The sequence below is a fragment of the Mirounga leonina genome, unplaced genomic scaffold, assembly GCF_011800145.1.
Source record: "Mirounga leonina isolate KUSES-001 unplaced genomic scaffold, KU_Mleo_1.0 Mir_82, whole genome shotgun sequence".
NCBI classification, from domain to species: Eukaryota; Metazoa; Chordata; class Mammalia; order Carnivora; family Phocidae; genus Mirounga; species Mirounga leonina.
The window spans coordinates 17,197,120-17,223,356 of NW_023270825.1; the positions used below are offsets into that span (position 1 = coordinate 17,197,120).

The 26,237-nt window shown below is 39.6% G+C and overlaps 1 protein-coding gene across 3 annotated transcripts in view; it reads right to left on the reverse strand.

Moving 5' to 3' along the window:
• The window catches only part of FLRT2 (fibronectin leucine rich transmembrane protein 2), a 92,472-nt gene that overhangs the window by 49,375 nt on the left and 16,860 nt on the right, over nt 1–26,237 (reverse strand). Inside the window, exon 1 of one of the 3 annotated variants that reach the window (XM_034993075.1) lies at nt 392–924. The exons of the other annotated variants lie outside the window; for them this stretch is intronic. The gene's annotated coding sequence lies outside the window, so the exon portion shown is untranslated. Of the gene's footprint in view, nt 1–391; nt 925–26,237 lie in introns of those variants that run through there. 3 annotated transcript variants of the gene reach the window in all.

The window sequence follows — 26,237 nt, forward strand, 5'->3', positions numbered from 1 at the left end:
GTTGTAAGTCACAAAGTCCCTTGCTCCACCCACCCATACTCCACTCTAAGGCACCCAGAGGTATCAGATATACACATTCAATATTTACCTACAGTATAACATTGGGACTGTTTCTCACACGAGGACCATGTGGGATGATCTGGGTCTAGGTTTTGAGATCTCAGTGAGATGGCAAAAGCCCAGGAGCAAAGGTTGGGAATCAACACCCTTCAGGGTGATGATAAGGTTGGGTCCAGCCAGCTGAACTATTTCCTTGGCAATCACAACCACCTATTACAGGCTCTGTGCTAGTATCTGCCACATTCACAAGACAAGTGTACCCACTAAGTGCATAGAAAATCACGTCTGAGAACTTTATTAAATAAAAGCCAAAGAGAAAATATTTGCTTACCCAATGACTACAGGCCTTTCTTGCTGAGTCAGTCTATAATCAGGTGAGAGGTACCCAGAGATCAATTTCAGTGGAAACGAATCTTAGTGCTGTTGGCAATGATCTGGTCTCCTCTTGAATGATGGCCAATGCCTTTGTTGACTACTGTACCCAGTTATGTCCTGGGTAAATTTTTTCCAAAGGAGAGCAAAGAGATTCAATTCAGTGACAGTGGAAAATATTCCATTTTGAAGAATAACTATTTGGGGAAGACAACAAATTGGTCAACAGGGAGGTCTTAGGTTCCTCATAAGCCTCGCATCAAAATAGAGCTCTGTAATTTAGGAGAAGGTGGTTGTACCCACATGAGAGGCCTTGGAACAAATTTCCACATGAAGTGATGGATTAATAGGAGCCATGTGGCTAAATTCCTTTGCACTCTAAAAAACCCTTCAATTTATTTAAGAAATGACAATGAATGCAACACTGGCAAAATGCAGCATAAAAGCACAAAAATGAATAAAAGATAAAAAAGGCATCTTCAAATTTCTTTCTAATATAATACTCCTCAAAAGGATCAAGATACAAGTTAACAGGCAGAACCAAAGCCTCCATACACCTCTTTCTGTATCAGGATCCTTTCTGACCTCTCAGTATTGACAGTTGTGAAAGAAGCAAGACCGCCTTGAATTTCTATAGCATGAAAAGTTGCCAGGTAAAATAAAATAAGATACAAACAGAGCATAGGACATATGTTTGCAAAACCAAACAAACAAACAAACAACAACAACAAAAAAAACGCTGTTTATCAAGAATTCAAATTTAACTGGGCATCCTGTATTTTTATTTATGAAATCTATTAACCTTATGATCAAGCAGTCATGAGCAAATTTTGAATGAACTGCCTCTGAGCTGGTGAATGGTGTGACCAGAGGTCCTTAATCACTAGTGTGCTTTGTGGTTTCCTGAGAAGCTCTTTGAAAATGCTGATTCCTGAGACTTTCCCTTACAGATTCGTTCTCCAACTGGCCAAAGAGCATTATGTTTACCTGCTCCCAGGTGAGTCCTGATGCACACACATTTGAGAATGACTGTTTTAACCCAGACTAATAAAAAGAAATGAGGAAGACGAAATAAGCTTGATTTCTCTGATGGTTCAAATCACTCCATCAAGCCTTTAGAGGTGGGTCAGATGTCTGAAATCTTAAGACAGTGTTAACTTGAGAATGTCAAAAGGAGATCATGGAAACCCAAATGTTGTTTAAAAAAATATCATCATGGACCATTTCTTCACTACCCAGATGAAGACACTGAGGGAAAATCACTCACTTTAAATTAGCAATCCAGAAGCACAACCAAGAATAGCATCTCTGACACCTGATGCCAGAATTCACCCCATGCTGTCATTTTTAAACAATTCCTCCTTCCATCCTTTCTGGAACAGCTGAATGAGTTGGCACACCCAACTGAAGGAGCTGAAATATTTTTCTATCCTTAGCTAATGTGTAAACTCCTTAGCTACAAACTACAGTCCAATCACAATATAACATAAAGAAATCCACATTTGAATCAGGAATTAACTCAACAGATGTAAGCTGTTTCTTCATTGTATCAGTAAATGTTAACATAGCATTAAAAGTGAGTAAAGAAAATCTAATTGCACTTTACTGAATATAAAACTCGATTACTTACTGCTTCCAAGGATATGAGGTGTGTGTGTATGTGCATATGTGTGTGTATGTGCGTGTGTGTGTGTATGTGCGTGTGTGTGTGTCTGTGGTAGGAGTGGTGGAGGACAAAGTGTTTCCTTCTCTTACTACTGGCAGAATTTCTTTCCTGTGATATTCTGGACATTTACTATAACTCCCCAACACCCCTCCACTTACAATTAATGAGAACTTACCTCCCATGGAGGCTATGTTTGACAATTCTAAGTGGCTAACTATGAAGTTCAAGATGTCTAAAAACATGACTCAGCCATGAAAGATGTTAACATAGAACCTATGGCAAATCAGTTAGTTGTAAGAGTGGAGAACTGGAAGCTAAAAGTGCAGGATGGCCTGCATGCAATAGATTTCCAGTAGAGTGGAAAGTGGTGATAAGAGATCTATCTTGAGAGTTACTCAGACAAGTTCCACCCTGACTGACCATGAGGCCTTGGGTGGGTTATTCAAACCTTCTGAGCCCCTTCACCATGTGTAAAATGTAAATAACAGCATCTACCAAAAAAGTTAGTTTTTTAGTTAAAGAATTCAACCATGAGGATTAATTAAATGAATAGGTGTGGAGTACCTACCACAGTGCAGGGCACATGGCCCACTAAATGGTGAGAATGAGAAGCACGACTGTGTGTTTCTGTGGGTCCACTGGGTCACGATGTATCTGCTCATACTGAGGTAAGAACCAGCTCTGTTCCTGGCTAAGTGCAGAACCAATGAGCTATAAAAGAATATCAAGACCTACTCACTGTCCGCAGATAACTGTCTGATGATCAGTTAACCAATACAAGCTTCATAACCCCTGCCATGGACATCAGACCTGATTAATTAATGCTGATAATACAAAATTTCCAAGGCATGCTTCCCAGGCTCCCCAGGTCTCGGTTAAGGGGGTGACCTGTACCTGCATGAGAAGTGAACGAAAATGACGCCAGTTAAATCCCACCAAAGGACAACACAGAAGCACAAATGGTAGTTGATGAATAGCTGATGGATAGTGGCAGAAGTGGTATAAGTGATAAGGCCTATGAGCCCAGGGGAAAAGGGAACCACCACAGTTGAAGCCTTCTGGGAATTCTTCATGGAAGATAAGCTACTTGAGACTGGCCTTGAAAGAGAAGTGGGATTTAGATAAGCAAAGAAGAGGCAATCCTCGGTTTCTGATAAAAGTAAAGCTGCAGAAAGGAGAGAACGCAGGGCGAAGTGATGACTTATTGCCAGACAGTACATTATTCAGGTCATTTGCAGCACTGAATGCCAGGCACAGAAGTTGGACCATGGCTATTCAGGCCCGTGGTTCTCAAGATTTTCACGTTTGTTCTCAGCACTCTACAACTATTAGATAATCACAGTGACCATTTTCAAGACTCCACCCAAAAAGGTTTGGAGGAGTTGCTTAGAAAAGCTTGACTGTGGAGTATATACAATCTTAGTAAGCTGGCAGTAACACCTCCCTGCCCCAACACACACACACACACACACACACACACACACACACACTTCCATTTCACTGACTACGAAAAAATGGTGTCTCTTGACAAATGGTTTATATCATGGGACACACGAGCCAAGAAGAGCTTTGGCAAACCCAATCAAGAGAGACGGTGGTAACAGTATTCTTCAGATGTCAAATGCAGAGTCAGAGGAGAGTCCCACTATAGTTCTGCCCCAGTGGCCTTGCCTCAGCCCACCTTGTTATGCCACAATCTTGTTACTCACTTACCTTTCTACCATGGTTAAGAAAGTTAATGAAGTACCTGGCAAATAATGATTATCTTTGATTCCCTTTTTCTGGCATCAGTCTTTGGTATAGCCTTTGGACATGTCAATGGAAGGGACGAGCTCAGAGTTTAGACAAACTGTTTGTTCCTTCTTGCACCCACATCAACCAGCCCATCCACTGGCTTACCCTCTTCAATGGCCAATTAGGCACCATCAGATGAAAATGTCAGAGTATGTACTGTCTGGCCCCCTAATTTAATATTTTCCCTATCCCATATTTTATTTGCTTATAGTTTGTTAAAGTTTATGAAACCAATATATGAGTGTGATAATTTCCATTTTAAAAGAAATTCTATAATATAAAAATATTATAGCAAATCCAAATATAAAAACATTACAGCCAACCCTGAGCTAAAACCATGGTGACTGTTAAAATGATGTACTCTTCTAAAGAAAAAAATCATTAGCAGATAGCATGCCATACTGAAATAAGTATATCCATTTTAAACCACTCAGGCTTGAGCAAAATAGATGAAAAAAAGCTCTGGGTTCCAAATCCTTAGGATGTCACCAGTGCCCAAGATACACTACCACCACCTTATACCACCCAAACACAATACCACTGAGAAACCTGAACAGACACTTTCTTAAGAGACAGGTCTTACAAACACTTGAAGAAACAAGGCTTTAAAATCTAAACTCTTGACTCAGTATAGAGTGCAATGGAAAAAACATTTAAAAAGTAAAATGGAATATATTAAGCTACCAGAGTTGTTTTCAAAGAAATAATGAGAATATAAGGGAAAACACAAACGTAAAGAATTCATGAAAACCATACACTTCACTCTGCTCCTTCATTAAGAGTACAAATTAAAGCACATCAATGCAATGTTTTAAAAAATAATTGACCTCTAAATGTGAATTAATTTAGCTGCTTCCAATGCTGTGATCAGTTTGAGGTAAGCAAGTACAACAATGAATCCTAATACCTAAAATGAAAAAGGAGTTGAATTATTACATGTTCAATTTTCATATCTACTGAGTTATTTAAAATAACCTCACATAGATTCTAATGTAGAGTTGAAAAGTGAAACCTATGAAAACCAAGGGCTTTCACTTTTAATGGTCAATACAAAGTTGGCAAAAGAACAAAGGACATCTTTAAAGGAGCCAAGGTATAATCTATGTGTCAAAGTGACAACTCTCCCCTCTTGAATGATGGCTGTCAATACTGGAAGCTAGAGAAGGGGAATGGTAGAGATAAAGAGTCTTATTTGGTGTGAAGGCAGCTTGTCACTTTCCATGCTTGAGTTTTTTCTTGTGTTGAAAGACGATATGCCCATTTGGAGGAAGCCTCTTTGAAGAATACTGTGGTAGATGAAATGGACATACCAACATTTTATAAAAGCCACTAAGATTCACTGTCACATTTAATTAGCATGATCCCCAAACTGTACTGACTGAAACTTTTAAGAGAAAACATCTTGGTAATGACAGCACCTGTGATCATTTTTATTGCTAATGCAAAATCCCTCCAAAAGCACAGAAAAAGAATGCTTTCATAACATCACTTCACGATTGGTATTCTGCCATTGTATGTATGCTAAATACTCATCAGTATTTAGCAAGAGAAATGTATTTTTCAGTAGCTCTGATAAAACCCAAACAAACCATGGTAACCAAAGGGCTTGGGGACAAAATAAACCTCATCTGAAATTCTTAAAACACGTTTCCCACTGTGACTGTCTGCAGACTTTTTTTTTTTATTCTTATGTTAATCCCCATACATTACATCATTAGTTTTAGATGTAGTGTTCCATGATTCATTGTTTGTGCATAACACCCAGTGCTCCATGCAGAATGGGCCCTCAATACCCACCACCAGACTAACCCATCCTCCCACCCCCCTCCCCTCCAGAACCCTGTTTGTTGCAGACTTTTATTAGAACTCTCAAGCGCACTCACAATGTCCTGGCTCCTCCTGTCTCCTTGTCACTAACATTCCTCCCTAAGGGCCAAGCTGAATGCCTCCAGTGTGGTGCTGGGTGCGGGAAATGATCTCTCACCCATGCTGTCCTGGCCCTGCCCTGGTTTCAAGGTCCCAGCCCAGAGGACTCCACGCTGGGTTCTGCACTCCAGGTTGTTCCTCGTGCCATTTTCTGGTCAGCCCAGGGAACCAGGGGAGCTCACATTTCCCCTTCACTCCATCCCAGACTAGAAAAAGGAAGCCTGCATTGACACTGGGTACCCTTAACAATAGATGGTCAGCCACCAAGGATGTGTGGAAATAATGACAGAGCTGCTTTGGGCAGAGTTCTTTTCTTTCAAGAAATCCCAAAGTAGTGCTCAAAGGCAAATGGTAATCACCAGTACTGGCTAAGGTGCCCTCCTTCTGCCCTACAGAGTCTTCACTAGTTTGCTCCAGGCCCTCTAAGTCCATCATCATACAGTCCTTCTGTTTCAGAGAAGGAGTATAGTTGCCAGGAAATTATTGTTAAAATGTTAACTATTTCTCATGAAAAGGCTTACTGATCAGTGTGTATCATAGCTGGAATTTCTAAGATAAAAGATAGACTGACCTGCAAATCTCTAACAGAATTAAGAGGCAGGGAGAGGTGGCTAAAATACGCCAGGCACTTACATACCACGTCCGTTAACCTCTGAAGTCGGTAAAGTCTGCTCCATTTTACAGGCCATGAAACTGGGTTTCAAAGGTTACAGGAGAAAGGTAAGTATCCCAAGAATAAGAGGAGAGAGCAGCCAAGGTGGGGTTCCACAGGGAGGTGTCCTCATTAATGGCGAGGCAGGGGAAGCAGGATTGAGACCCTGGGTCCCAGACAAGGTTCATGGAAATGAAAAAGACAAAAGAAACAGAGGGTAAACTGAGTGTGAAGCTCAATCACCATTTTTCTGTACCCCTCTGGTCCAGAGCTGCTCCATGCTTCCCAAACGTGAGTACATTTTTTAAGGAAAAGCTCCATTTACATTATATAAGGCAAGGAAAGTAGAGTTAATTAGGAAATACACCTAGCAATGACCATTATCTCGGTATATTAGTGCCTCACACATGGTCATTAAGGTTTTCCAATCATCTTTTAATTTCAGTCTTCATTCATACTATAGCCCTTTTGATTGCCCAAGCAGGGCACTCCTACTCAGTGAGAAAGTGAGTGACTTGCCTAGGACAGGAGAACAAAGCCATGTGCTTTGCCCCATGGGCCCGTGTTCGTCCCCCAGCACCACCTTCTCCGGAGTCAACACGGTTCTGCTTTCACTATCTCATCTTTATTTGTCCCATTATGAAACAAGGAAGGGGCCAAATTCTCAAGGGCCCAACCACAAGAAGAACAGGGATGACTAATTTCCAAATAAGTGGTAAGACTCCCTGCTTGGCGGCTCTGTACAAGCCTTCGGTAACTCACCGGTGGTGGGGGTGGGGGGAGCGTAAACCATGCTGTTCATAGAAGGTAATCACGCTAAGCGTTCACCTGGTCTCTACAGGAAAACAAAGTTCGCTCATCAGGTTATTTACTTTGTGCTAGGTTCCTTTCTAGGCCCTTTCCAGATGCTAAATCATTCAACCCTCACAACAATGCCATGAGGAGGTACTATAATTATCTGCATTGTACAGGGCAGGATACTGAGGCAGAGTGATAAAAGAACTTTATCCAGTCTCCTACATAAGTAAACGGCAGAGCTGAGGTCTGAGTCCAGAAGGCTGGTTCCAGAATTCACGCTCTTAATCCATACAATACGGCCACAGGGCAAACACACTCAGGGCATATAGAGACAGTGCCTCTTTTCCTAGAAAGCGCCATTTTAGTCTAACAGGAGCGGTATGGAATGGAAGGAAGCTTAGAGGTTCTAAATCCCTTTGGAGTTTCTGTTATGGGCAGTCGCCATGCCAATAATGGGGAAACCGCAATGTTCACAGCACTGCCCAGGTGCCCAGAGTTCTGAGTGGACGTGTCAATGTGGCAGCTGAACTAGGATGGTTCTACCACTTCTGTAAAGCTCGAATCCACAATCCTGCTCCCAATTTACGGATGTATTTGCACACAACTTCCCCGGCCCAGATGCTCTGGGAAGAAAAAAAAAAGACCCCTGAGCACAGGCCTCATCACATTTTTCACTTAAGGTTTTCATTTAAGGTTCCAATATGTTCCAATAGATGTGTCCTTCCTCCAACTTTCAAAGACACTGGTTGAATCATGAGAAGCTCTGTGTGACCTGTGGAAACTATTTTCATTACTTTTTAGTCACAACACAAATATTAACACTGTTTGAAAGTCCTGCACTGTATTACCCTTCATCTGGCAGAAACGGACTGTTTTTTTCATCATGACTAATTCACAAACGACCAAACTGAAAAGTATCTACGCTTGCTTCATTCCTGGGAAGCTGACACATGGAAGGGATATGTTCCCTTTTATTCATGCCAGAGATTTGATAGGACCCGATACTGAGATTATTTTTCAGCCACCAGATGACATTTTCTTTTGCTGCTACTAGGCCAGGAATATAAATCCTGTGTATTCTACCATACATATTTGGATCAACTACTGGATAATACCAAATACTGCATTTTCCAAAATGCTTTCACCAAAATATAAGCAGAAATTTCCATCTTTCTTACACACGCACACATTCATAGATTGGTAAGAATGTCTCCTTTAGAATTAGCCTTGAGAATTTACCAAGTGTTATCTTATGGGTTGAAAAATCAAGATGATCCCCTGGATTCCTTTACAAAGCCATTTTATTCTTGGAGAGCAAAGGCTGATTTCAATCTTGAGTGGAGTAAGAATCTGCTACATTTTTCTCTCAATGAAACTTTCCCTTGTACGTTTTTACAATCAGACCCAGTCTTCATCCACTGAATACCATCTCCCCTGACCCATGCGTGCATGGCTCATCAGGTACCTCAGTCCACAACACTGACTTACCCCCCTCTAACACATCTAGAAACTATTGTTGGCGCATGTGTTCTCTTTAATGCCTTCAACCACAGGGAATTAGGCAAGTGCCAATATGAAAGTGGATCTCTATCCAATTATATCTTCCCTTGTCCTCCAGTTTCCATTGTATGAATAATCAGGATACTTCATCAGAAATCTACTGGCACAGAAGCATTTGTAAATTTCCCTCCGTTTGTGGTTTTCCTACTCTAGTTCACGGGTCAGCATGGCCTAGATTTGGCAAAGGGCAAAGACCCATCTTTCTTATTCTAATGGTTGGGAGTGGAGGAAAAATGTTACAGAAAATTGGTGCTATTCATCCTCTATTAAAAGCACTCCACAAGCAGTGAAGTTTCTGTCTGGAGGACTAACAAAGAAAGGACTTTTTTTTCCCCCTAAGATATGGCCTGTTGGTTGGCATTTTGTAATAAATTCCATTACAGGTTCTAAACCTTCCCAAGGACCCATGGATTCAATAGGTACGAATACATCAGTGTCATGTCAAGCACATTTTCCCTCATGACTTGAACCAGCTCTTTCAATGTAGGGATGTTTTTTATGCTATTTCCGAATGTCTTTTAAGCATGACAGCCCCAAATAGCAACTTTTTAAAAAGCTAAACACCTGTATTTTAAAACCAATAACCTGAGCACAAGAACTCTCAAGCATATACATCTTAATGCATCCCCACGTATATGGTTCCTGAAATGACTAGAAAATTTCAAAATAAAGAAATTTGGTCATTGGTCGTGCACCTACTGGAGAGCTGGTAATATTCTTATTAATAAGATTAAGAAATTACTGGCATTCCAGATGCTGCATAATACTCGGAATAGCTCCATCAAGGTCATTATTTTTACACCCAACCCATTAAAACAACTGCAGAATCCACTTGTCTCATATTCACATTGTAACTTAAAATGAATGTGACAGATTTCTTATGAGAAAAGGAACAGCACACAAGAGATATTATGACAAAAGTTATTTTTATGACTCCATACATACTGGAGGTATTAATATCACTCTTCCTATGCAAAAACAATACATGACACCCCAGGCTGCATGTCATTTGGATCAGGAAGATTTTCATTATCCTCATCCTGCCCCTACACCACCCGCCCCACAAAAAAAAAAAAAAAAAAAAACAGAAACAAAAAAAGAGCAGTTTTTAAAACAGGAGATTTCATTCACATTTTCCTAAGATCCCTGAAGAGAATAGAAGCAACAGAAATGGAAGCCTAGATTAAAATAAAACTTGGCAGGGGGTGGGGGGCACCTGGCTGGCTCAGTCAGTAGAGCATGTGACTCTTGATCTTGGGTCATGAGTTCAAACCCCACATTGGAGTAGAGTGTACTTAAAAAACAACAACAACAACAACAACAAAACTCTAGGGTTTCTATGGCTTTGTACCTTGACTGCTGTATACAATATCTCATCAATTCTGTTTCTATAACTGGTATAGTTCATAACTTCACTACTCTTTTCTTGCTGTCATAGGAATGGTAAGACAGAGACAAGATAAAACCAGTGGTCACATGATTAATTTCTTATCTCCTTATTATGAAATGACCAGTGTATGTTCAACAGCGTGCCATTTAATATTATATAGATTACATGCAACCCATCAGTTCAGGAGTTTGAATTCTCTTTAATATTGAGGAAGCAACATTTTAAAATCTCCAAGCCCTGACTGAATTATAAAATTAAATTGTTTACTTTTTGGTAAGGCCAGGATTGCATGTGAGAACTAACTTGTGGTTATACAGGAAATATGAGGTTGTAAATTCGTGAAACCAAAGGAAATAGATTTAAATTAGGTATTATTATACAAACTTCATATGACAAGACAGGCCACATGAAATATGGCTTAATGTATGAACTACCCTGAAGAATCAGAATAATAATCACCACTAGGACTTACACATGAATAATACCCTTCAACTTGCAAATCACTTTTAGATATAATCTCACATCTGATCACTACAAAAAATCCTTTGAAATCAGCACTATTATAATCCTTATCATATAGATGAAGAAGCTGATCTGCAGGACGATGCAGAGCTGCACAGTTTAAAAACTATTACATTAAATTACATATCATTTGTTTCAATCATGATAGGTAGTCATATTTTTCTGTAATAGTGTTACCTATGACTACAAAAGACATAGAAAATGAACCCTACTTTCAAATACTTTATTTTTATATTACCTATGAGTCCGATGGCACACTCAGAATACCAACCCTTTTTGCCAAAGACAAAAATGTCTTCACACAGATCCTCCATAAATACATTTGGGGCGGCCTTGGTTGGCCCAGTGGAGATGTAATGATTTAGTCTTCTAATTACCTAAATATGTTTCTAACTCAGGTTGTCAGTGATGGATACTGTTTGTTCAATTTTTTATTATCCTCTATTTCTCTAAGTTAATCCATTTGTATTAAATGAAGGAAAACAGTGTTAATTTTAACATTCCCAAATTGCTACTTACTGTGAGTTTTTTAAAAAATCACTAAAATTTCTAAACGTATCCATCCAACTCAAGTAATAATACACAGTCATTGACCAAATCAATTCATGAGACATGGAAAAAAAAAATGCCATTTGGCTATAATGCTCTACAGGCAGAGAAGAGTAAATGTCCAAGTGCCACTTTGGTCGTCTGCCATGTAAATACTGCAAAGAGAGCCAATGAAGAGCCCATGCCTGTCCTTTACTTCCTTTGATAAAGATCATCTTCTGGAAGAGTATCAATGCCCTGACTTCTGGCTGTCCATTAAAGTGCCACATAAAGGACTGCTTTTTTTAAGGAATTTTTTTTGTTGTTGGTAAGATTTTTACATGTGTTAACACCCTCTCCCTTTCAACTCCAGTATCTTCATTGACATTTAGAGCCAATTATCATGTTAAGTTATGTACAAATAAATACCAGACATATCCATACTCTCCACCTAGGACATTTCACATTTTTTGCAAGAGAAGTCCACTCTGTTTTTGTTTCTCTTTTCTAAGATCATGTTAAGTACTGAGGTTTGGAGATTATAGAAGATCTGAACCAAGTCAGTCACAAAAGGTGGGAATTGGGGTGGGGTGGCATTAAATGCATCTGCCATTTGTTAAATAGCATAGACTCTGGAGTCAGATACAGCCGGTCCCACTCCAATTTCATCATTTTCTGTTTGTGTGGCCCTGGTGACAGAAGTAACTGCTGTGATATTATTTGGGCATGACCATGACAATTGATACTTCATAAGCCTTCTGTAATGATCCAATTGAGTAGGGCAACAGTGTCTAGAAAACTGTAATTCTCAAAAATTGATGTGCTATAGATGCTTCTGGATGTCTACTTTTATGTAAGAAAAAACAGATTTAAAACACATGTATTTATTATTTATCTTTATACTTAACAGTGTGAAAACAGTCTTAGAAAAGTAAACCAAAAAGCCCTGTCTCCTCTAGTCCACACGGCTTCTCTAGGTCTCTAGGATTCAAGAGCTCTGTCCCTCCATGTAGGATTCTGTTACAACCCATTGATTTTTCTTCACAGTATAAAATTTCCTTTGTTTAATTTCATTGGGCTGTTTCCCCTGGGTCATTCTGACCAATTATGTTCCTTGTTGTTTATACTGTTCAACCATCAATAGATTTCATTTTGAAGAACATGATGCAATCATGTGATGGCATTCTTTCCTGTTATTGAACCGCTGTTGCCTGAAGAATGTCCTGAAGAACAGGAAAATAATTGATGCCCGTGAGCATCATAGTCTTTAAGACAGTTATGAAATGAATTAGAGATCTTGCGTCTGAATTAAAAAAAAAAAAAAGGTAGGACAGGGGGTCAAGTTGGAACCAGCAACAACTAACTGACGAAATGCCCATCTACTCTCTCCCTCTCTCCACTACTTAGTATCATCTTATCTGATCTAGAACAAGTCTATGGGTGGATATTATGAACCTCAGTCAACAGAGAAGGAGACCACCCTGCTAGAAAATCACATAACCTGCATTAGATTCTCAAAGCCAAGAAGTGGTAGAGACAGTACTCAACTCTGGTTGTCTTGATACCTGCCAGACAGCCTCCCTGGGAAACACAGGGATCATTAAAGAAGTTTAACTTTTTTTTTTTTTTTTTACATAACATTCCAGTTACTTTGGGTTTGAATTTCAGAAATGTCTATGTCTATGTGAGATGAAATATCCTTTTGAAAACCTGAGTGAGTCTGATGGATTTAAAAAGCTGACCTGGTGTCCAGGGAACTTTCACAAGGCAACGGCACCTTTCCTCCCATGAACACCCTTCCCGCTTAGTTCTTCAGTAGCTGCCAAATATTCCATTTCAGAAACTACTTGCATTTAGCCCAAGGCTTTGCTCATAGTTTTTAAAATGTGAATACTTCCAAAAAAGTAACCTTTAGCACTGGTGGCAGTTATATTCCCCAGAGGGGAATGAGTTACCAACTCATCTTGAGATTGGTTTTATTGGTAGGAGTTTGAGGATGAGAAAAAAAATGATGACCGAAGTGTCCCATAGAAGTAAAATTGGAGAGTTCTGGAATTTTAAGGGCACTAAAAGCAAACAACAAAATACAACAATAACTACCACCCCCACGATTTCATGATTTTACCAAAGGCTGAGGCTGTCTAAAGAACTAATGCTTTTCAGGGCTACATTATTATACGTTTTAAAATAAGGGAAATTTACCATTCTGCTTGGAAGGATTTCTGTTATGATTCTATTTTATCTCACCCCTACATTAGCATTATAAACCAGGCAGCCATTCTGCAAGTTTAATGGTTGTCAACAATATCATCTGCTATAATAATGGAGGGAGAATTTCCACACAGGCAAGACTCATGCATCAGGATGCCTCGTTGTCTACCTGCCAGGGTTCTATGAGTGTTCGAGTCGAATCCCAGCACTCACTCTGCACAATTCACAACCTAACAGATGGCACCATCAAGCAAGTGTCACTGGTAGTCCGTCTCTTTGAAAATGAGGGCAAAGAAATGCAGACTAAAATTAAGTCGACTAGAAAAATACATGTCCTTATTCCTTACAGTATGTTGACAATGGTTGACAAATTTCTAGCGGATATAATCTCATAGAACATGTACAGTAACGTTTTACAACAACATAAACAGATTGTAAGATACCTTGATAAATAGCTACTTTTCACCCCAGGCTGTGCGCTCCTCTCTCCTGATACAGGCACAATTTCCGTCACCATCAAACAGCCAGGGGAGAATTACAGACTGCTCCAGAGATAGCTCTGGAAGCTGTGAGGAGCTGTTACAAAGTTGCATTCAAATCATGGGGTGGTGGAACACAAATGTGTTCTACAGAATGAAACATCATTTTTGGAGGCAAAAAAAAAAAAAAAAAAGACACCATGCTACCGAAAGGTAATGAGAAAAAAATTTAGTCTTCTACGCACCGACAGTGAGCTGTTAACAAGGTAAAATCACCAAATATTGGTGCAATTTGGATCTTGCATTTTCTGTTTGGGGAATTATGATAATGTGACAAGGTTATCGTTATAATTAGGAGAGTAATTAAAGTAACGGAGTAATTGCTCTTCTGCATTTTTTCTTAGTCAAAATGATCTTAATTGTAGGGGGAAAAAAAAGAGAGAAAAGAATATTCTTCATTTTTTTTTTTTTTAATTTCTCACAAGCGTCACAGAATCCCAAATCAAGACATTGCTACATATAGCATCTTTCAACTTTCTTCTTATGAGCAACTTATTTATTTATTTATTTTTTTAGCTGTTACAAATTCCTTGTTACAGAGTACGGATTCTACGTGTGAAGACTGTCTTCATTAGGAGGCAGTCCCTTCTTGTGTGATATCACTTTTAATTTTTATAGGTTATGGGGTTTTTCCTCCCCCATGCTTCCTGATTCCAGACTCAGTTTCAATTAATTATATGGTCACACAGTAGCACCTGTACAAATGAGGAAAATTAAATTGTTCCTCCTGGGTGGGTGTAAATCCACAGGTAGTAGACAAGTAACTATTAAAAAAAAAGAAAGAAAGAAACCTACCCATCCCTGAAGAGTCAGAGCTAGAACAGACAAGGTCTGTCTGGCAGAAATACTTTGAAGTACGGAAATGAGGATGCAGAATTAAGACATTTTTTTAAATTCCTGGGGGGAGAAGGGAAGTGGACCTGGCAGAGCTATGAGAAAGTCAACATGTTTGCTCAAATCCTATGGGCTTCCCGAAACAGATAAAGAGCCGTGCCAATTTTGCATGAAGTGAGACCGATCGAGACAGGCCCACTGACTCATGCTAACTGGTTATCCATCACTAGTGACTAATGATTGAGGAAAGCCACTGACCGCTGATGACGTGGGGGATCCCGGGGTCCTAGATCTAACCTGGAATCCGCCATCCCCCTCACGGTGGCAAGGGCAGCGCAGACCCTGGTCCCAGCGGTGAGTCTCAGAACATCACTGGAGGGAAACTGAATCATGCATGTGACCATATGCAAGTGATATCACTTCTGTGAGCCTCCTTTTCCTGACCTGAAAAATAATGATCCGATTCATCTAACTTGCTAAACTGTTATGAGGTAAAAAGAAAAAAATAAAGAACTTTATAAAGGACTTTATTTATTCCATATAGATGTATATATACATAGAGTCCATACTACATATAATCTTTACTACAAGCAACTGTGGTTTGGTCCCTGACTCCTCTTCTGGGCAGTAAGAACAATGCATTAAAAATACCATCTAAACTATTTGGAAACAAAAGAGCTCATATTCATTTTGGTGTCAGTTCAGCCCTGAAGTGATTATGTACTGCTCCTGGTAGACCTCTTTCTGCTTATCTGCTTAGCTGTTCCTTCATCAAAGATCAGCTCAAAGGTCACTTCCTCCTGGAGCCTTCTCAGGGTCCCAGAGGGGAAATGAAGCTCACTTTTACTTGCTTAAGCCGCTGATACACCCCGCTACCATTGCAGGTTATGATACTTGCTCCCTTGTCTGTCTACTTCCAAGCCATGAGCAACCTGAGACGGAGGCTGAGTCCTCTGAACCTCTGCCACCCTTGGCTGAGCACATGTTCAGAGTATATACTGACGGGGCTTGAATAACAAATTCTTCAGCAGGAGAAATTATGACCCTTATCAATGCATGAAAGTGCATGCATATGTGTAGGTAAGTACGGACCTGTGTGTATGTATGTGCTTACATGTGTATTCGCCAGCTCATATCTAGATCTAGATCTATCTTTCAAATACAGGTTCCTTGGATTAGGATACTAAACTCTTAGGAAGTCACCAGCCACCCAAAGGACCCGATCCCGAGGAGACCATGGGAATAAACAGTGCCTTTATTTCAGGAAACGTTATTTCCTGAAGGTTATTATCTGCTCTTGCAATAGCAGTATAGTAGCAATTACTCTAAAGAAACATTGTGTCCGACATGCATGATACAAAAGCATTCCAAAAACAAAATGTTGATCTCTAAAGGCATCATGTAGCGGGAACTCCGGGGTGAATAAACACCTCGAAGCTGATGCTATGGTTGCTGTTCATCAGAGCAGCCCCATCTCCCCCTCTCTTTTGTGATGTGATTTTAAACTGAAAGCATTAGGTAGCAAGAAGCACTGTAATTAAAGCTTCAAACAGAAAATGATTGAAGAAACACTGAAAGAGATGTCTCCTTTGAAAGTGCATTTCAATTCTCCCCGTGTCTCCAGAAGAAAAATGCCTCTGACAGTCTATATTTTACCACTGTTTCACTTAATAATGCATATCGACATTTATCCAGGAACATCGGCCGTTGCTTTTCTTCTTATTAAAATCAGCTAAGCACCCGCCCATGTCTCTGATTCTCCCCCTACACCCTCCCCACTTTGTCTCCTCTGTTTGTTCTCATTTACTTGTTTTGAAAATTAACTTTTGAAGCAAGGATAAATGTTGCAGGGTGGAAAAACAATTTCCCTGGAAAACTTGAGGATAACTCAGGAGGGAAACGAGAGCCCTTTGCCTCTTTTTCTGTTTGCAAAATGACAATTTCATCACCCACATGAAAACACATACATGCGCAGGACATATATATTCCAAGAGCAAAACGGGCCACACAGAGGTTTCATTATCCTTATGCTCTGTGCTTAGAACATCCTAAGAGACACTTTTTACAGATGCCCATTATCTGCTTTACTTTCTAAAAAGGGTCCCAGATTTGTACAATCACCACTTTCTTTCTAATGTGAACTAGTGTTATACAAAAAACAGTTTTGAGAAGTGTCCTTTTGTTTCCCTTTGTTTTTATCACCTCTGGGTCTGTGGAGGTACATCACCTGGTTTATCTTCTTCTGGAAAATTGAGGTATTCTACTCATAAAACCTAATACTCATAATGTAAACTTAGAGAAGAAGTAGTGCAGGCAGATTTATTCATCACATCATTCAGTACTTGGTCAGGAGCTGTGGAGGTATTATAAGACGAATATGATATGCACACTGCTCTTAAGGTATCTGCAAACTAATAATGTAGCTACCTAATTAAAAAAAAAAAAAAAAAGCTTTACAAAAGAACCCTGTAAATTAGTTATGACTTTAGCTTCCAGTTGAGTAACGGGGTCTGTGTTTTTTTAAGTTTGTCACGTAGAAAACAAGAAGAGTTCACAAAGTCGTTTACTAGATGATTACAGATGGTGCAGAAATGGTGCTAGGGAAGCACTATCTAGAGCTAATCTAAATAGCTTATACTTAACGTGCACATACTACATGCCGGGCCCCATTCGGAGCACATCGTATGTATCAGCTCATTAAACCTCCTCAACAACTTTATAAGGTAGACATTATTACCTCCTTGTTGTAGATAAGAAAACTAGGGCACAGAGATGTCACTTGTCTAAGGCAAGGAAGAGATGGGATTTGAACCCACGGAGTCTGGCCCCAGGACAAGCTTGACCATTTTCTACAAGTCTTTCTAGGTACAGGTGCACCCCTGCACAGGAAAGCAGGTGCAACATTACTGAACATTACCGGGCTGAAAATAAGATTCTCTCCAAAGAACGTGTGGTTCTCAGACCAGGCTCCGACTACAATTCCATTTTGAAAGCTAAAACATTTTCCCAATAGAATTTTATCACCAGCTTTTTGACACCAGTAGAGTACCACTTATAGGTAAAATTTCGGGAAAGAAAGCGGGATATTTAAGATGTAGGCAAGAGCTTGTCAAAAGGTTAAGCTAAATATCTCCAATAAAGCTCCTACCAATGAAATTACTGTGCCTTGCACATACCCCTGTATGCTTAACTTTCAACAACCCAGTGGGCATTCTCACAAACTGACAAATATTGCAGATAAAAATCTATAAAACTCTCTCTAGGATATCAGACTTTGAAGACATTTTAAATATCCAAACAGCACTACCTATTATTATTGCTTTGATTTAATTTTAAGAGAATCATCTGCATATTCCAGACAGTTTTAAGTACAAAATATCTATATTCACAAGACTGAATTTATCAGCTTAATAGTAGATTTCTTAGTTATGTGCCTTCTATCCATATTGTATTAACATCTCACTGCTAGAAAAGAGAAACATGTATACCTCTTAACACTTATTTTCTTCCTCTAATCATTAAAAGTTCAAACAGCTATTTCTTCACCAGTTTTCAATAGTTGCTGTTCTTCCCCTTTTGTTCTCTCCTTACCAGATTCATTTTTTAAGATTTTCACAAAGGGAAGAAATATGTTGCCCACCTACAGCGTCTTATAGGAATCTGGGCATATTCTAACACAGTGACTAGTTCATTTCTGAAGGCATAGCAAGATTATGGGGGCTGCCAACCACCTTTGGCCCCTTACATCAGGATCTGAATCTACTGTGACATTTGATGTGAAAAGCCTTCCATGTTTTGCCACCTGTAAACTTTCCATCACTCCCTTTCAATAAAGATAGCTCTTACATGAGGAGTAAAATCAAATTTCTAACTTGCAAGTGTCTAAGGACCACAATTACATCACCAGAATGATGCCTATCTCCATTAGACAGGCATTATTAGATGATGTTTTAGGTCTTTAATTCACATCAGTGCCTTCTGCAGGGTGTGATGTATACCCAAGGGGTGAGGGCGTGTGAGGCTGGCTTATGACAGGGCCTCCTGTTACCCTGCCATACAGCAAGAAACCTTGCTTTATGGGGAAAAGAACCTCAGAATCACCTTACCAGCATCCTGTAGTGATACAGTACTGTTCTCTTAACCAGGCCAAATTAAATAATTCACAGCAGTAGCTTTCTGTTTTTACATTCAAAAAGAAATGGCTACAAACACATAACCATTCCGTGGATCAGGTTAAACACGAAACTCCTATTCACAATGCTGACTGGCCAAAGCCAATGAACTGAATTTTACAAATAATCAATCAAGTAGAAATATCACAATTTTAAGAGGGAGGGAGGGATTCTCAGCTGAGTTTATTGTCGGCTTTAATTGGAATGTCAGCTTTCAGCTAAGGACAGGTGTGGAGGATTCAAAATAGGTATTCAAGCAGCAAAGATGTAGGAACTCAGAGTCATCTGTACACATCTGGCAAGCTTCAAAAAAAAAGAAAAAATGAAAATGTTGTACATCCTGGACTGTATTTCTTAGCTGGACTAATATATCAAGAAATGAAGCACATAAGACTTCCATTCTATAGAAAGAGCATTTGCAGCCTGTGACCACTCGCTGACAAATGTTTATCTTCTGCAGTGACTTTTTTTTTTTTCTTTGCAAGATGACAGTTTATTAAATCCCTCAAGAAGACCACTAAACTGGCACTTGGAACTTTCTGACATTTGGGACTTCAATAAATAGTTGTTGATTGCTGGTTCAGTCATGCATTCTTCTTTAAATTTTTATAGAATCCTGCAGAGCATAATGAAGCCCTTTAATATGTAAGTTAAGTGCTTTGAAAAAGAATAAAATAAAATGTGTTCTCCTTTCTTCTATATGAAAATGGAAAGAGAAGAGAGGCTTGACTTTCTACTCCAGATGAGATTTTCTTTCCAATTTAAACCCTCAAAATCATGTTTGAAAAGCATATGCCCTACCCTATAAGCTGATGAATATAAAACTGAATTTATTCTGTTTGTATAGTAATTCGGATAACCCATGTCAAGCACACAGGCAGAACTGAGTTTCAGTGCGCTCCCAAAGTCATGTTATGCTACTTCTTCAATAGGACTAAAGGCTCTGTCCTTTTCCAAAATTACAGTGCAGAACCACCAGCACCAACAAAATTACTTATAATCACCTGTTGGAGGTAAGCTGAAATCCATTCTTTTCCTTCTTCCTCTTTCTTTCTTTCCCCTTCCTCCTGTGATTCCTTCTTGCCTTCCACAAATATGTATTGAATCCCTAACTTTATACCCTGTCAGTGCTGGAACTGGGGATAAAATATGAATTAGACAATTGCCATTCCAATGGGTTCAGTAAGGAGAAATGACTCTTAAATGATCCCATTGGTATCACCGGGAGAGAGCGGGAGAGAGAGAGTGCATGTGGAATATTGGGGGCAAGCATTTAAAAGCTGGCCACTACTAAATACCCTGTTTACATTCTAAGGAGATTTGATCATCACATTTTGTCCTGATTTCATGTTTCTTGGCCAATAAACTTTTACGGCCACATTATCCATTGCATCCTTTCTCTGCCTGAAGGCTGCAAAGGAGAGTGGGTGTGCATTTCATAACAAGGACTAAGGCAGACACCCATACAACCTAATTTGAATCAAAAGAAAAGAACCACCAGGTGGAATGTGGATGTTCTCTAGGTCTTCTCTGCCTTATTTGCTATATGTGTTAAGGCTGAATGTCTTTAATTTGAAAAAAAAAAAAAAAAACATAGTCAAAATTAAACGTGAGAGTCGTATCTTGAGCCTGGCATCAAAAAGTGCCATTACCTCTGCAGTGTTCTCAAACTAGATCTGGATGGTTAGGCTGGTAAATTTCCAGAGACTTAATGCAAGGCAGAAGCATCAGATATAAGAGAAACTGCAAGGCAGATGCATCAGATATAAGAGAAACAAGACTTGTTAGTTACAGCAGTTTAGGCCTATTGGCAGGATTTCTGGAATAGCTCGCTCACACCAAAGGTTTCACAATCAGCCTTCCAAATCCTGCCAGAAACTAAAAGGTCCCCATGTCTTACCTCTCTGCACCAGCAAACTCCCAGCTATGACAATCATCAACATTATCACTGTCAAACATTTACTGAGCTCTTAGAGGGAGCTAGAGGGACTGTATCTCTCAAGAGGCCGGTGGGATGTTCCTCTGTGATCACCTGCCCTTGGGTAGCTTTGAAGGGCATACCCTAAGCTGTTGGGTCAGTAATGCAGAGACACATTAATATCTGCTGCTTTTTGAAAACATCAGAGATACTTACCATACCTTTTTTTGAATAAGGCATGTTGGAAAGCCTGTCAATATCTATTGAGCATGTAATTCGACCAGGTACTCTGCTAAACACTTCATGTATTACCTCATTGAATCCTAAGGCAACTCTTTAAGGAGGTTTTAATTTGGCTATTTCCACTGCACTGATGAGAAAAGTGAGGCTTACATAGATTAAGTTCCTTGCCAAGGGGCCAGAGATGTCAAGTAGGGAAAGCAGCTCCAAGCCCGAGCAGACAGAATCCAGAGCCAAGCTCCTAATCACTAATGCTTAGCTCCCTATATTCTGATAATTAGTGAATTACTGGAACTGTCCAGTGTTGAACAGATGAAGAAACCGAGGTTCAAGAATGTTGAGTAATTTGACAGAAAGCAAAGGACTTTTTTTTTTTTTTTTCGAGACAGCACAAAAACTAGAACTCAGACCTTCCACCCACCTACCTAATGATCTTTTGAGTACCCCACACTGCCTGTCCCATTCATTTCATGGCATCAACTGTTGATAGGATGACTGTGTAGTATAGAGTGATGCATAACAGAAAGGGGCATGCCCTTCAGCATTTCATTTTCCTCTTGGTGACACTATGAGGAAGGAATAATGACACACGCCCTACCTGCTACAGGACACAGGGAAGTAAGACCAAATGAGTGCTTTCAGACTTAAATATGAGTTACAACAATGGCAAGGAACATGAAGCATGGTTCCCATCTCCAAGTGTCTCACTTCATACCGTACTTTCTCTCTGGTGGTGATTAAATCTAATCTTCAGGTATTCCAGTAGGGTCCATTGCAATCTTAAATAAAATGAATTTTTAGACATTTCAGGGAAGAACCTCTACACATATGCATCCAGTCCACGTGTCTCTCTATCCATAGAGTGGCAATTCATCAAACACAGAAAAGCCAACAATACACTAAGATCCTATTGTGTATAAAGCTTTTCATCTCTTATGGCATTTAATATTTACAAGAACACTAATAAAAATTAGTATCTTCATTTTACAAAAGAGGCTTAGATTAAGATGTATAATTTGACCCCAGTTTCACAGTCAGTTAATAGTACAGTTGGGATTCAACTCCAGCCCACCTAATTCCACACTGAACCACCGTGGTGTACTTGAGATTCCCTCTGTGTATGGTGGTTCTTGGATGTGCCCATGACCACAACGAACCGCCCCTCCCAGCCCTTTCTATTAAACAGGACAAGCAGAGATGATACTGAAACCTCTATTGCTGTCACCTGGGATTTACAGTTAAATTTTGGAGTGACATGAAAAAAGCAAACATTTCGTGTTTTTATGAATTCCCAGTAACTATCCATTGGAGAAGGGTAAGAGCTACTATATGCAGAAAAAGAGATTCTGGAAGGTTATCTCTACCAGTGATGTGCCTGGATCTTTCTTAAGCTTCTGTCCCCTGGACCCCATTTCCTAACTTTTCCAAACAATCCTATTCCTTACATCAATCATTACCTAAGGGCCCTGTTCACCACAGTTCATTGATACCAACTACCACTCCTTCATGTGCAACGTGCTCTTAATTTTGAAAAAAGAAGGACATGGGGCTTGAAGTTCAATCCTTTCATCTTCTTGTTAGGAGTCCCAGTAAAATGGTCGAGTCAGAATCAAACCTAAACTACCATTAAATAAAATTAGAGATTTCCTCTGGATCTCATTATTTACAAGTCTCTCCATCGCTTAAAGACAAAGAATTATCTGAATAGTCATTTTTTCCAGGAAGATACTGGCTATACATTTTTATAGAAATTCTGGTAATGATTTAGAAATACAAAATCACAGAATAGGAGGGGCAATGTCAAGTCAGCTTGTTTCCATGCCTATCATGAAAAGACCAAACTTAAGCTAAACCACCAGGATAATTATTCTTGTTATTTCCATCACTAATAAAAGGAATGCTACAATTTTCCCATGAACCACTTCCAGATTTCCAGAGTATTTTGCGTAAGGAGATCAGTATCTCTACACCAAGAAAAGTATAATCGAGGGTAAGTTCCAATACCTGTGTATTAAAGGTTAAAAAGAAATTATGCTGTAGATCTTTCTTTATCTTCTAACACTGTGTTTCCAGTCTATGGATAAACCTTGAAATGGAAATCTAGGTAAAGGCTAAAACACCACTGATTTTTCACCAGGAAAGAAGTCTATAAATGTAATTTTGCATGGCTGTGGAGTTTTGATATGAAAAACACCTTCATAACTGTGGATGACACTAATATTATGCAGAAAAAGAAAAAAAAATATTCATTAGCCAGTTATAATTACATTGGTCATTCAGGCTAAATGAATTGTGTCTCTATCACATCATATTTTCCACAATGTGGTCTGCAAAGAAATTATTTACTTAATTTGCCTTTTTCTTCCCTCTTTGTCATGGCTTTCATTTTGTTGTTTACCTGTTTCCTAATAGACATTCCCTGGGGTTCTCGGAGAGTTCATGTTCATCCTTAGAAGCTGTTACTTGAGAATTTCACCTAGTGGAAACATTCACAGCACTGTCCCCAAAGAATATATTATGGATGTTGCTATTTTCATGTTTGTAGTGACAAGCTGAAATTTAGTCGAAAAATTCCTTTTTTTTTGTCTGTTGATAAGCCAGACTCCTCTGCAGGCAGTCGTTTTTAAGAGCACTTTCTTTGGATAATTCTTTTTTAATAACCCATGATACCTACTGTTTTTGAGGCAATGAGACTGCTGGAAAGATTTTTTTTTCCATAAAAAGATGTGATTTTAAGAGTTTTTCATCAGTGAGTGTCTTAAGTCAGACAGAGTAATGACTATTTTTGGGGTCTTGTATCCTCTTCTGGACCCTAGAAATAAATAGCATTATGGAGAAACTGGGTAGGAGGAACTGTGTCCCTACAGAGATCCTTTGGGTAAAAAGTGACACGGTATTACAGAACTGCTTTATCTGTGCAGGAAAAAATAGCCACTTATAAGCCACAGCATTCATATTATTTCAAGTCAGAGGGCAAGGGGGAAGGGAGGTAATGCTCACTAGTACTTGACGGGAGTCAGGCATCACCTGCTCTATTTACCACAGTGATCCTATGAGATGCATAACAATTTTCTTTATTTAAAAACGGAGAAAGTACATACAAAGACAAAAAAACAAAAACAAAATATGCTCTAGTTACCCTAGCTGGCTGAGGCAGAACCAGGATTCAAATCCATCTATCTCAATCTAAACCCCATCGCCTTCCATTACCCCCTGCCCTACGTCTTTATGCAGCTCCCTTTTAAAAAGAATACAATTATGGAGATAATAAAAAACATGTGATTGCTGTATTTTTCAAAACATCCAGATGTCGTCAAAGATTCCAGCAAGCTGAAGTCTATGGTTTTGCAATAATGCAACCATCTCTTTCAGTATAAACTAGCACACCACTAATTTGGGCTATCAAGCCTCAGTTATAAGAATCCAATTGAACATAATCAAGTTCTAATGCCTCTGATTATGTCTATTTGCTCTTGCCTAGAGGCCTGGAAAGACGACAGGTTTTACAAATATAAACAGAGGGTTCATGATGCTGCTGGAATGTTCTACCTTCCTGTTTTCAAAGCAAGAGCGCACTGCTTTGACAAAGATTTCCACCAACGCAACAAAGGGAGCTTATTCCATTAAGTAACTTTAAAACTCAAATACATAAGAGTTATCTGTGCAAACCTTGTTAATATTAATTTGTGCCATATTTAAAATCCACGGGGAAGTAGTACAGATAGAAGGAGACACAGACTTGTGCTGTAAAGGAATTTCACAGAGGTAGCTTGGGGTTAGCTACCTGAGGTCAATTTAGCACCTCCAACATTTATTGGGTATGACCTTTGCCCTAGGGGAGCTCACAGATAGTGGAGACAGAGCACTTGGTAAAATTTTACACCACAACAAGACTGCTACAAAGATAAAAGTAAGGACATACTCTAAATTTAGTTCAGAAGAGAAGATAAACTTTCTTTGGGGAGATTAGGGAGAGCTACAGAAGGAACAGCTTTAGTAGCAGGCTAAGAAGTTTAGACTTGACCTTGTACATAATGGAAAGTAATGTCATCATCCCTGGCATGAGGAAGAGTAAGGTAACTACGGTGTGCCAGTAAAGGGAGGAAAGGCATGCGTAGGCCAAAATGGAACCAAAGTGCAAGGGTTAGAAGGACAGGATTTTGAAAAGATGCATAAAACGAGAGATAGAATACTTGAAAATGAATGAATGGGAGTCATCAAATATGGCTCAAAGTAGTGGTTCTAGCTAACATAACTTGTTTAATAAAGACGTACAGATTAAGTTCTTCGCTGGGACTTCGCTGCAATCAGCTCACACTGACACACACCCACGCTGAAGTCCAGCAGAAAATCCAATCAGGTCACCACTCAGAGTGCAGAGGGAAGAGTGACATGGGGCCATAGGCTGATCTGTTACAGATGCATATGGTCCAGACAGGCCAGGCAGCCATTCCTGGTAGGAGCGACACGAGTATGTCTACATTTTTTTCACATGGCCTGATCATTTCTCAGTTGCAAACTGCAGATAGCAAATGTTTGGTTTCACCTGATTCAGACAAATTCAGACCATCACAGACAGAAATGCCGAAGAATTTCCTGAAGGGCCAAACAGAGCTAGTGTTTTCATGTGGCATGGAGCTGGCTGGCCACGGGGCCATTCACCAAACTGCTCCCATGCCTGGGCGGAGCCTGCTTTCATAACTCCATCAATGAGCTCATCTAGACTGACTCTAGTATGCCACCCATCCAGAGTTGCCTCATGAGAGGTAAAGGCCATATAGGGACAGAAGGACACAGAAACACCTGTAGCCATGGTCTAGCTGTCTAAAAGGAAACGAGGGAATTAAGGAGTAGGAAATAAGGAATTAAGGCAGCATGGATAATATTCATATGGAATTAGGAAGGACTGATAATTGGGAGGTCTTTACTACAATTCCTGAACTCAAAAAACACAACTTTGCTACACACAGAGATGAGTGCATTGGTACAAGATGTGGAAAGGGAGGGATGGGGAAGGAAGGAAGGAAGGAAGGAAGGAAGGAAGGAAGGAAGGAA